The 10892-nt window shown below is 31.6% G+C and overlaps 2 non-coding genes across 2 annotated transcripts; both read right to left on the reverse strand.

Moving 5' to 3' along the window:
* Window positions 1–8277: 8277 nt before the first annotated feature.
* TRNAE-CUC lies at window positions 8278–8350 on the reverse strand. Its single transcript has one exon. It is a non-coding gene; the product is annotated as a tRNA-Glu (tRNA).
* Window positions 8351–10545: 2195 nt separating this feature from the next.
* Window positions 10546–10618, reverse strand: TRNAA-AGC. Its single transcript has one exon. It is a non-coding gene; the product is annotated as a tRNA-Ala (tRNA).
* Between the last annotated feature and the right edge of the window lie 274 nt (window positions 10619–10892).

Raw genomic sequence — 10892 nt, forward strand, 5'->3', positions numbered from 1 at the left:
TTATTGATGAGATGAGTAATCAAGCTTAATGTATGTTATGGATACCCCATTGGAGCATGTGATGAGGGCTCTAGTGTGAGGTTTATGGTTATGTTAGTGTGCATGCATAGGTTAAGCTTGAATTATGAAAGAAAAAGTTTACATGTTTATGTATTTGTATGATCATGTATGGGATTACACAGGTTTACAGGTTGTATGTCAGGCTTGCTACGGGTCCCGACGGCCTTAAGCCGATCTGGATCCTAGCGCCGGTAGCGGTCCGATTTTCGGGTCGTTACACATAAAATAAAGAATTAATGAGACAAAGACATCCAAAGGATATGATAGATAAGTCTCCAGTATATATATTTTTTTTCATTCATTATAAACCACTGAAATTGTTTATAAAAGGGAATTGTCCTTTATTAAAGGTCATAATAGATGAAACCTTTTAACCTTTTTTTTCGGACATAATAGATGAAACCTTTTAACCTTTTTTTTCGGAGATAAAAGGAAGAGATTATACTGGGATGAAGAACATGAAACTGATACAAGTGATTACTGAGAAAATTCAGGTTTTTAAGCACGATCGAGGCAATGAAATGTGCAACATTATTTGCTTGTGTTCGAACAAAGGAGAAATCTGCTGATAGGAAACCCATAGCTACACCTTGAATGTCATGGATAATTCTTTGGATATTTAAGGGAGGAAGGTTGCCTTTGGTTGCTTATATAGTAGATAGAGAGTCTCCTTCCATAATGATGTTCTTGAATCCATGATTCTTTGCCAAGATCACAGCATCCTGACATGCTAAAGACTTCAAAGTTAAAGGATCTGAAATAGCAAGTACTCTTCTACAACTCCAACCCATGAGTCGACCCAAGTGATCTAGAGCTATTGCTACAATTGCACCCAAATTGCTTCTCTTTTGAACTCTAGCATCAAAGTTAATTTTAATAACATTAACTGGAAGGGGTGACCATTATTAGGTATGCTCAGCCGTTAGTTGCCTCGTTGCTAGGCTCTAAGTTGAAGTGAACTCTTCTAGGTGGTTCATTGCTTGCCTATCCATGAATAGGAAGTTGCTAGTGTTGAAATATATGAAGGTTCCTGCTTCATAAAGAAAAATAAACATTGAAGTTAGTTCCTTACCTAAATCATTTCGGTTGAGCTGTTCAGTAATTCTGGACCAGTAATCTTTTATTGGATGACACGGATGGAGGTTTGATCTTAATTGTAAGGGGGACTGGAATAAAATATGGGTAGCTCCCAGACAAAGAAAGAATAGGTGTTGGTGAGTTTCAATCTCCCCTCAAAAATTACAATCTTGTGGCCTATGGCATATGCATCTGTACATAAAATCTCTCGTAGGAAGTCTTTCCCTCGAGTTGCTAGAGAGACAAGTTGAGTTTGGGTGGGAGGTGCATCTTCTAAACATGCTTCCAAAAAGTTTCCAAATTGCCTGTGGTGGATGGACCTGGTCCCGCTTGAGTGGTTTGGTTATCATTCTTCAGAATCTGATGTGCTATATGGTAACTGGATTTCATACAAAGTTGTTGGGCCACCTTTTGATATTCCAAGCTAAACATTGTTCATCCATCAATTGTTGCATCCATACACATGAGGAGTCATGGTCCATTTTGGTTCTTGGAGGGAAAGGGAACAAGTGGGGAACCCAGGAGTCTTCTTTACACCGAATTGCTTTGCCATCATTAGCACTTCATCGGATACCCTTAGAAAGGAATTTTCTTCCCCAAATTATGCTTCTCCATTCCTAAGATGGGTTACTATCCGGTCAGCTTTTGGAAAAAATAATGAGGAAAGTATTTGGCTTTTAATACCCGTCCTAAAAGAGGATTAGGGTTTGAGATTAATCACCATTTTTGCTTTGCAAGAAGACTCATGGTTAAAGCTTGAAGGTCCCAAAATTCTAAACTCCATCTTATTTTTGGATCACATAGGGATTACCAATATATTAGATGGAGTTTTTGCTCATTTAAATTTTATCCTACCAGAATCGCATAGTAATGCTGTGAGATCCGACGAGGTGTTCAGGTGAGGACACCTAGGCAAAGATCTGATTTATTTTGCAAGAATAGATTAGTTTTAATAGATATATTATCAATTTCAAATAAATCAAATATAAAATTTTAATATCTTTGTTCATGTTGTTAATTAATTTTGCTGATAGTGAGATTGGAAATGGTTTTAAGAAAAATCTGAGCAGTTTCGTTTTCACTCTTTGTAATTAGAGGAAGGGAATTGTAACGACTCGGAATCCGGACCGCTACCGGCGCTAGGATCCAGATCGGCATAAGGCCGCCGGGACCCGTAGCAAGCCTAACATATAACCTGTAAACCTGTTTAATCCCATACATGATCAACACATACATAAAAAATTTTGAACTTTTCTTTTCATTCATTCACCAAACTCAACCTGTGCATGCACTATTCAAAAACATAATCATAAACATTAACCCCTCCTTGGAGTCCTCATCAATGCTCCAATGGGGTGACATAACATGTATTAAGTTTGGTTTACAATAATCATCATTAAACATTTAAGATCATGTACTAGAAAGGGATTAACATCATACTGTGGTCAAGCACAACTCTAAACTTTCAAAAACATCAATCCATTACATTACATAACCGATTAATACTACTCATTACATGACTGTACTAAACATTACATTTCAACATTTATCATGTCCACCACTAGCTATTATATGACCATAACTTTACTCTAGCTGACCTCCTGGTCTATCCCGTACCTGCAAATCTGGGGGTTAAGGGAGAGGGGTGAACTAAAAAGCCCAGTGAGCAGAATAATAAAACATTATATTAAAAGTTCATACTTTCATGAAATGTGTCACATCACAACAAATCACATCAAGGATGAATTTGTCACCAATAGCCCTCTACATTTCCATTAGTGCCAGAACGTAGAATGGGTCCTGGTCTTTCTCTTACATAACATAACATAACATTCCAAGATGACAGGGACGTAGAATGGGTATTCCTGGACTTCCATACCGTATCATCATCATATCATGACATAATATACGAGGGCTAATGGATCACTCAACATTCATCCACATCAACAACATAATATGCAATGCAACATATTCGTGATTACTAATGCAAACACCCTAACATATCACATGGTATCCATGATGCGTGAATCATGCTGAAATATTCATTATTTATTTTAAAACATATAGAGTTATTCCACTCACCTCTGGCTAGCTCTGACCAGACACTGGAGCAGCTGACTCACTGCTGGGTCTTCGGTTCCTCGGGTCCGAACCTACACAGGTGGACTCAAATGAGGGACCAAACATATAAGAACATGACTCTAAAATACTCCCCAAAATCCCTCTAAAACACCTCAAAACAATCATAGAAAACATGCAAAGGAGGGCTGCACAGGGCACTTTCGGCGGCAGGTTCGGCGGCCGAAAGGCCCTCCAGAGCCGAAAGTCATGCACCTTCGGCGGCACTTTCGGCGGCCGAAGGTTCCCTCCAGAGACGAAACTCATGCATGTTCGGCGGCACCTTCGGCGGCCGAAACTTCCCTCCAGAGCCGAAAGTCCACTTTCGGAGGCAGGGTTCGGCAGCCAAAGATTGGCCTCCACAGGCAGGTTCGGCAGCCAAAGATTGGCCTCCACAGGCAGGTTCGGTGGCCGAAAGTCCCTTCAGTTGCCGAACCTGAGTTCTTCCAAAGGCAGAACTCAGCCTAAACTCATGCACATACGCCTCCCAACTCATTCAACATGCATTTACCTATTCTACAACATGCAAACTCAAGCATACTGTAACACCCCCTACCCGGTTATTTACTTAACCGAGCCGGAGACATTACATTCTGTAATATTTTTTTGGATGTTACACATACAAGTTCCTAGGGGTTTCAAACTATCTTAAACCCCAACTACAACACATCAAACATGCATGAACAACATACAATACCCATAAACACACATTTAACCAAAAACTCAACATAAACCTACACATGCACTTCTACCCCAAGAAACTTCATAAAACTTGCTTAAAACATGAAATGAACTATGGATCTACTCTTACCTCTTGAAGAACGAGAGGAGAGACGATCCTAGCTCGGAGATGGGGAGAAATTAACTCTTTGGTCTCCAAGCTTCCAAACTTGCTCTTTTGTTCAAATATCTTCAAATCGACATAAAACTTGTTAAAACATGAAAGATCGGAAGAAAAACATCAAAGATCAACCATGGGAGAGCAGGGACTCACCGTGGCCGAAAATGGGGAGAAAACTTGCCCGTTTCGGCCATGGAGCCCTTTTATAGGGGCTGCCAGACCACCTTTCGGCAGCCTAAAGTGCCTCCAAAACTCATGCAAGTTCGGCGGCCGAACCTTTGAAACTTTCGAAAGCCTAACTTGCCCCCCTAAACTATCCAATGTTCGGCAGCCGAACTTGAGGTTCGGCGGCCGAACCTGGAAATGCCTCATTGGTCTTTTCATTCAAAATTCAATTTCCTTTCTTGCTTAAAACTATAAAATACATTAAAACATTTTATGAAAACATGGTTTTACCCTTCTAGAGGCTTCCGACATCCGAGATTCCACCGGACGGTAGGAATTCCGATACCGGAGTTTAGCCGAGTATTACAAGAATGCAGAGCAAGGAGACGAAATGATTTTGAGGACCTCATAATTTCGATGAATACTCAGAATTTCATTTCAACTTAAATAGGAGGAAACAAAATTAAATTATTTTAAATTTTAAAAAAATATAAGAATTTTACCTAAACTTGGCCAACTTTTTATTGTAAAATCTATTTTAAAAAATTTTATGATGGTGAAAATTTTATTTGTGAAATTTTTTAACCGTGATATTTAAATTTAATATTAAATCTAACCGTTATGATTTTATTATATTATTTTAATTTTTTTATAACAGCTTATAATTCTTATTTTTTAAATTATCAATGTCTTGCATTTTTATAAAGAAAGAATCTCCCTTTATTTCTTTATTATTTCTTTCATTTATAATTTCTGCTTAATTATAAGTTAGAAATAAATTTTTATTATTTTAATTTTAAAAATTAAATTTCAAAAGAGTCTATTTAATTTTGGAGAATTATAAAATAAATTCTTAAAAATAGTATAACACGAGTTAAATTTTATTATTTTATTTTAAATAACAATAATAATTAATTAAATAAATAAATACTTTGAAAAATATGCGAGGAATCGATCCCCGTACCTTTGCTAAACAAGCGCTTAGCCATCTGAGCTACATTCTCTCATGTTGATTTAATTTCATCCAAATCAATCAGTAAAAAGATAAATAAGATAAATTTAATTACGTTTTCATTGGAGGAAAAATTTGTACAGACCTGCTATCATGATCGGGGATTTCATTATAAAAAATAAATAAATCTACTTATTCATAGTTTGAATTCATAAATTACATAATTTAAATAAGTATTTTTTTGGACATGAATAAAAAAACATAGTTAATATAATTAAAGTAATAAAAGTTATTTTCATTTTTTAATACACTTTTTCACTTATATTTTTCATTATTGAGCTATTCTTAAAATAATAAATAAATTATTACATAAATTAAAATAAAATAAAAATTCGATGAGATGAGATGAATGAAATTTCTTATTTACAGATTTTAAATTCAAATTTTAAATATGGAAGACTTTTAAAATTTGAAAGAAAATATTATTTCTGTTAATTTTTAATGAATATAGTTAATATAAATTTAAATTAATCAAATCATATATACTAAAAATTGATAAAAAAAATGAAAGTAAACCTATCTTAAAGAAGGGTGGAAGTAATAAATTTATCTATAATTTACTTTTTATTAAATAAATCAATTACTAATTATCACTATTTATAAATATTTTAATCAAAATAATAACTATTAATTTTTTTAATAATTTATTAATTAAAATTAATTTACAAACACTAAATATTTATAAGCTAATTTTTGTAACGAGCCATATACAACCTCTAAATTTCCAAAGTTAGACTTCTTTCAAGCATTGGTAATTTAAGTGAAATCTCAAAAAAAACTTTTTTTAAAAAATCAATTTTATATTTATACAACTTCTAAGAAATTTTAGGGTATTATAATCCAATGTCTATATATTTTGGATAATTTGAATGGCGCTTAAATTATTTCTAATACTTTAAAAATAAATTTAATATCTTAAGAAGTCTGGAGGTCTTAAATTCAGAAGTTTAAGGATAAAGGATCGAGTATTATGTTAAAGATAACATGAGATGTTATTATGTCAAATAAACTTTATGGATGAAAGTCCTTATCTCTAAATATAAAATGAAAATAAATTCAACCAGCCTTTATATTGTGTAAAAGCTCAGTTCAAACTGTCCCAAATAATTTTTTGACCCATCTTTAACTTAACCCAAAATGGTTAATCCAAATAATTTAATAGTATTGAATTAGGATTTATATATTACTAATGCAATTGGTAGTTTGTCGATGTGGAAATCTTTCCCACATCAAGCACATAGCTGAATATTACACCGAGGTTGCTCCAATATCTGAAAAGGGATATGTTCAGTATGGGATAAATTCAGAGAAGGTATAGTTTGGTCCTTACAAGATGGTAACTCCATTAACTTTTGGACCGACTCATTGCTATCAGAAGGAATTCCTTTATGAGAGTTGACTATTACGGCATTACCGGATGATATAAGAGAGAGTTTGGTATCCCAATATGTTGATATTAATGGACAATGGAGTTTGGAACAGATTTGACAACTATTTACCATTAACAGCATTGGTATATTTAGCTTCGTGTCGTCCTCCCTCAAATTTTATCCCTCAAATTTTATAGATTAGGATCTGTCTCTTTTGAGATTTTCAGGTTTTGGTAAAGTCATAGTCAAAACGACATACCTGTTCCTTTCAGATGTTGAGTCCTATAAAAGGGATAGAACTTGAAAACTAATTTGGACTTGGAGGGTCCACAACGCATGAGAAGACTTTAGACAAACATCAAACGAGTGCGTAGACATCTCAATTTGTCTGCTTTATATGCTTGTTGCAACTTTGAACCAGAATCTATTTTGCATGTACTTATTATAGATTGCTTTCTAGTGACTTATGTATCGATAAGCTTTGTGTTGAGACACAAATGGAGGAATTTTTTTTTCTCAATTGGCATATCAATACAAGACTGGATCAAAATGAACTTGCAAGCCAAGGAGAAAGTTGAGAGAGAGGTATGCTAGCCTTTATTGTCCGATATTATCTATTAGCGATTACGCAACAAGAGGAACAATTTTCTTTTTAACCAAGTTATCTCTAACCTACACTCTTTCATGTGTCTAGCATGCAATGAAGCAATTGAAGTCAATTAGTTTCTGAGTAAGATTTCTTAGCAAGATTTCTTAGCCAGATTCTATGCTACAAAGAAGTATCTATCTTGCTAAATGGAAGAAACCAGTCAAGAATTTCATAAAACTCAATATTGATGCAGCAGTCTCCCTAAAAGATAATTTTGCTTCAAGTAAAGATATCTTTTGTGACAACAATGACTGATAGATTAAAGGCTTCATCACCTCTTTTGGGTGATCAATAGTCCTAAATGCTGAGTTACAAATTATTTTTTTTAGTATCAAGCTTGCTAAACAGTGGGGTTTTAATAGGTTGAAGATGGAATGCGACAACTCATATGCTATTTCAATGATGAATGACTTTTATAGCACAAGATAATGGATACTGTGCTTTTCAATCATGTTTTAAGAGAAGCTAATTCTTGTACAAAGTTTCTCGCTTCAATGACTTCTAGAGTTAGAGTTCAAATAGAAATCCTTTTCTCTCCATCTTCTGAACTGCTGCTTTTAATCTTACAAGATACTGAGGGATAATAGTTCTAGTTTATTTGCGATTGATTCTTTTTCTGCTTACCAAAAAAGAAATTGTAGTGTTGAATACTAATTGATTTTTAATTTTTTATATTTATATTTGTTGTATAAAAATATAATGATTAAATTATAATTAATATTCGAAGCTAAAAATAAGTATAATAAAGTTTGATAAAAATAATAATAATAAAAAATTTGTCTCAAAAAATCCAATAGCATTGTAATTAAATTTTTTAAAATAAAAATAGAATAATTAATTTTAATAAATAATAATAATAATTTAGGCCTTCTAGTATCAAACATACAGAAAGGCCACGTTCCGGCCCATTTGAATAGCGTACAGGGTCAAGTGTGAAAAGCCCACATGATACTGAAATTTTTTTTCTAAAAAAAGGAAAATTTCTTTCCGTTGCCGGGAATCGAACCCGGGTCTTTCGGGTGAGAGCCGAATATCCTAACCAACTAGACTACAACGGATTTATTGTCTGGTTTAGCAAAATTACTACTTATAAAGTTTTGTTTTTTTTAAAGTTACCATGCAATTGTTTATCAATAATTTATAAATATTTTAATGAAACACATAATTATTTAAATTAAACGTATAAATTTCAAATAGTTTATAAGCATAAATACTGAAAAATTAAATAATAAATACTTTTCAAAATTAAAATATTAATTAATGAATTTTTTCATATTTTATGAATTAAATAATAAAAAATTTAATTACTAAAATTTTAAAAATTTAATAATCTTTTAATATATTTTTTAAAATCAAAATATTTTAATGAAACACATAATTGTTTAAATTAAACGTATAAATTTCAAATAGTTTATAAGCATAAATATAGAAAAATTAAATAATAGATATTTTTATAAAATTAAAAGATTAACTAATAAATTTTTTTTATATTTTATAAATTAAATAATAAAAAATTTAATCACTAAAATTTTAAAAATTTAATAATATTTTAATATATTTTTTAAAATTAAAAGGTGATTTAATGAGTTTTTATAATATAAGAAATAAAATCTTATTTGATTTAACTGTTAAATATAATTTTTAATAATTTATTATAATTGATAGTTAATAACTGATTTTAACTGATATAAATTAAAATGATGATATATAAAATGAATAATAAGAATATATATTATGAAATAAAGAAAAGATATTAATTTATTATATAATGTATATAATAATTAAAAAAAATTTTAAATAAAATTATTTTAACACGTGTATAATTGTGTCATATAATAATAATAACTAGTTAATTATTATTTATAGCATTAGTTTTCCTCTGTGGTCCCTTTATATCTCGATACTCTCGTTTTTTATTCGTCCTTAAACCTAACTTCTTCTTTCTCCTTTACCATGGAAGACGGTCTGTGTCAATTGACTATCGATGAAAAAAAAAATGTTGTTGTCCCTATTAAAAACTCCAGAAATATTTCGATCGTCACTTATGATTTCTATATGGTGGGGATGTTTCTCACATACAATCCAATTAATTTTCAAAATATGCAGACCTCTTTGACAGTTTTATGGTATCCTTTAGAGGGGATATCTAGTATGGAATTAGAAGTAAAAATATATTTGTTTCGGTTACAGATTGTTACAGGTTTTCTTTTCTCTCAACGGGATGCCTCTAACAACACTCCTGCGAATGTTAATTTGATAGATAACAGTTAAGCGACTTATCCCGTCAAAGGTCGGGATAACCGAAAGTAATAATCGTCTTATGTTGGAATTATCGAGGACTCTGCAATCCTCGGACAGTTAATGCATTGAATAATTTGATTACTAATTACAAGCCGAATATTTTATTTTTGATGGAAACAAAGCTCTTAGTTCTCGTATGGAGTTTTTTGTAACTTTTTTACATTTTGATGGTTGCTTCTCAGTCAATAAATAAGGATTGAGAGGAGGCCTTTCGTTAATGTGGAAGAGTCATGTGTCTGTTTCTGTGATTGGCTTTTCTTTAAATTTTATTGATTCGATTGTTTCGGAAGGTAATGTTCAATGGAGGTTTACTAGTTATTATGGGTTTCCGGAATCGCAATGACGACGTCTTGAAATCTTATTCGAGCTTTATCTCGTAGAAATTCTTCCGTGGCTTTGTTCGGGAGACTTTAATGATTTGTACTCGAGAGATGAGAAATAAGGAGGAGCATTTTTACCAAATTATCTGCGGGGTTTAGACATACACTTAAGAAATATTTTTGCTAAATTATCTTACTGAGTTTGATTTTGAATGATTATAAATCTTTGTTAGACCCTAAAACTGATATTTCTGTTAGATGGGTTCATCGTAATACTACTCTAACTGCTCATACTTTGACTAAAAAATCTATTAGGGATAATCGTCTTTCTATTTGATATGATATCTCTCTTTAGTTGATAAAATTTTATTAATACAATATGTAGTTTTGCTTTAAAAAAATTATTATTTATAACATTTTAAATTTATGGATTGTATGATAATTTTAATAAAAAAATTATAATTTTAAAAAATATTATTAATAAATTATAAAATATTAATATAATTTAAATAAAAAATAAATCACTAATAAATAACTCTTAGATCTTACTCGAAAATTATAGGATGGAATCATATATTTCACATGTGGTACAAGCGTGAATATGAAATGGACCACATTGTTGAAGAAAAAAATGGAGATGCGGGGTATCGATCCCCGTACCTCTCGCATGCTAAGCGAGCGCTCTACCATCTGAGCTACATCCCCTCCTGCTAATTTTATCGAAATTTGTATTACAATATAGATTAGTAAATAAGATAAATGTAATTAAGTTTTCATTTGAGGAAAAATTTGTATAGACCAGTTATCATGAACTCAGTATTATATACAAGGGGATTTCATTATAATAAATAAATAGATAAATAAATAAATCTAATTTTGAATTTAGATAATTTAAGTGGGTATTTTTTTAGACATGGATAAAAAAAATAGAGTTAATATAATTAAAGTAATAAATTTTATTTTCATTTTTCTAATACAC

The sequence above is a fragment of the Manihot esculenta genome, chromosome 7, assembly GCF_001659605.2.
Source record: "Manihot esculenta cultivar AM560-2 chromosome 7, M.esculenta_v8, whole genome shotgun sequence".
Lineage (NCBI taxonomy): Eukaryota > Viridiplantae > Streptophyta > Magnoliopsida > Malpighiales > Euphorbiaceae > Manihot > Manihot esculenta.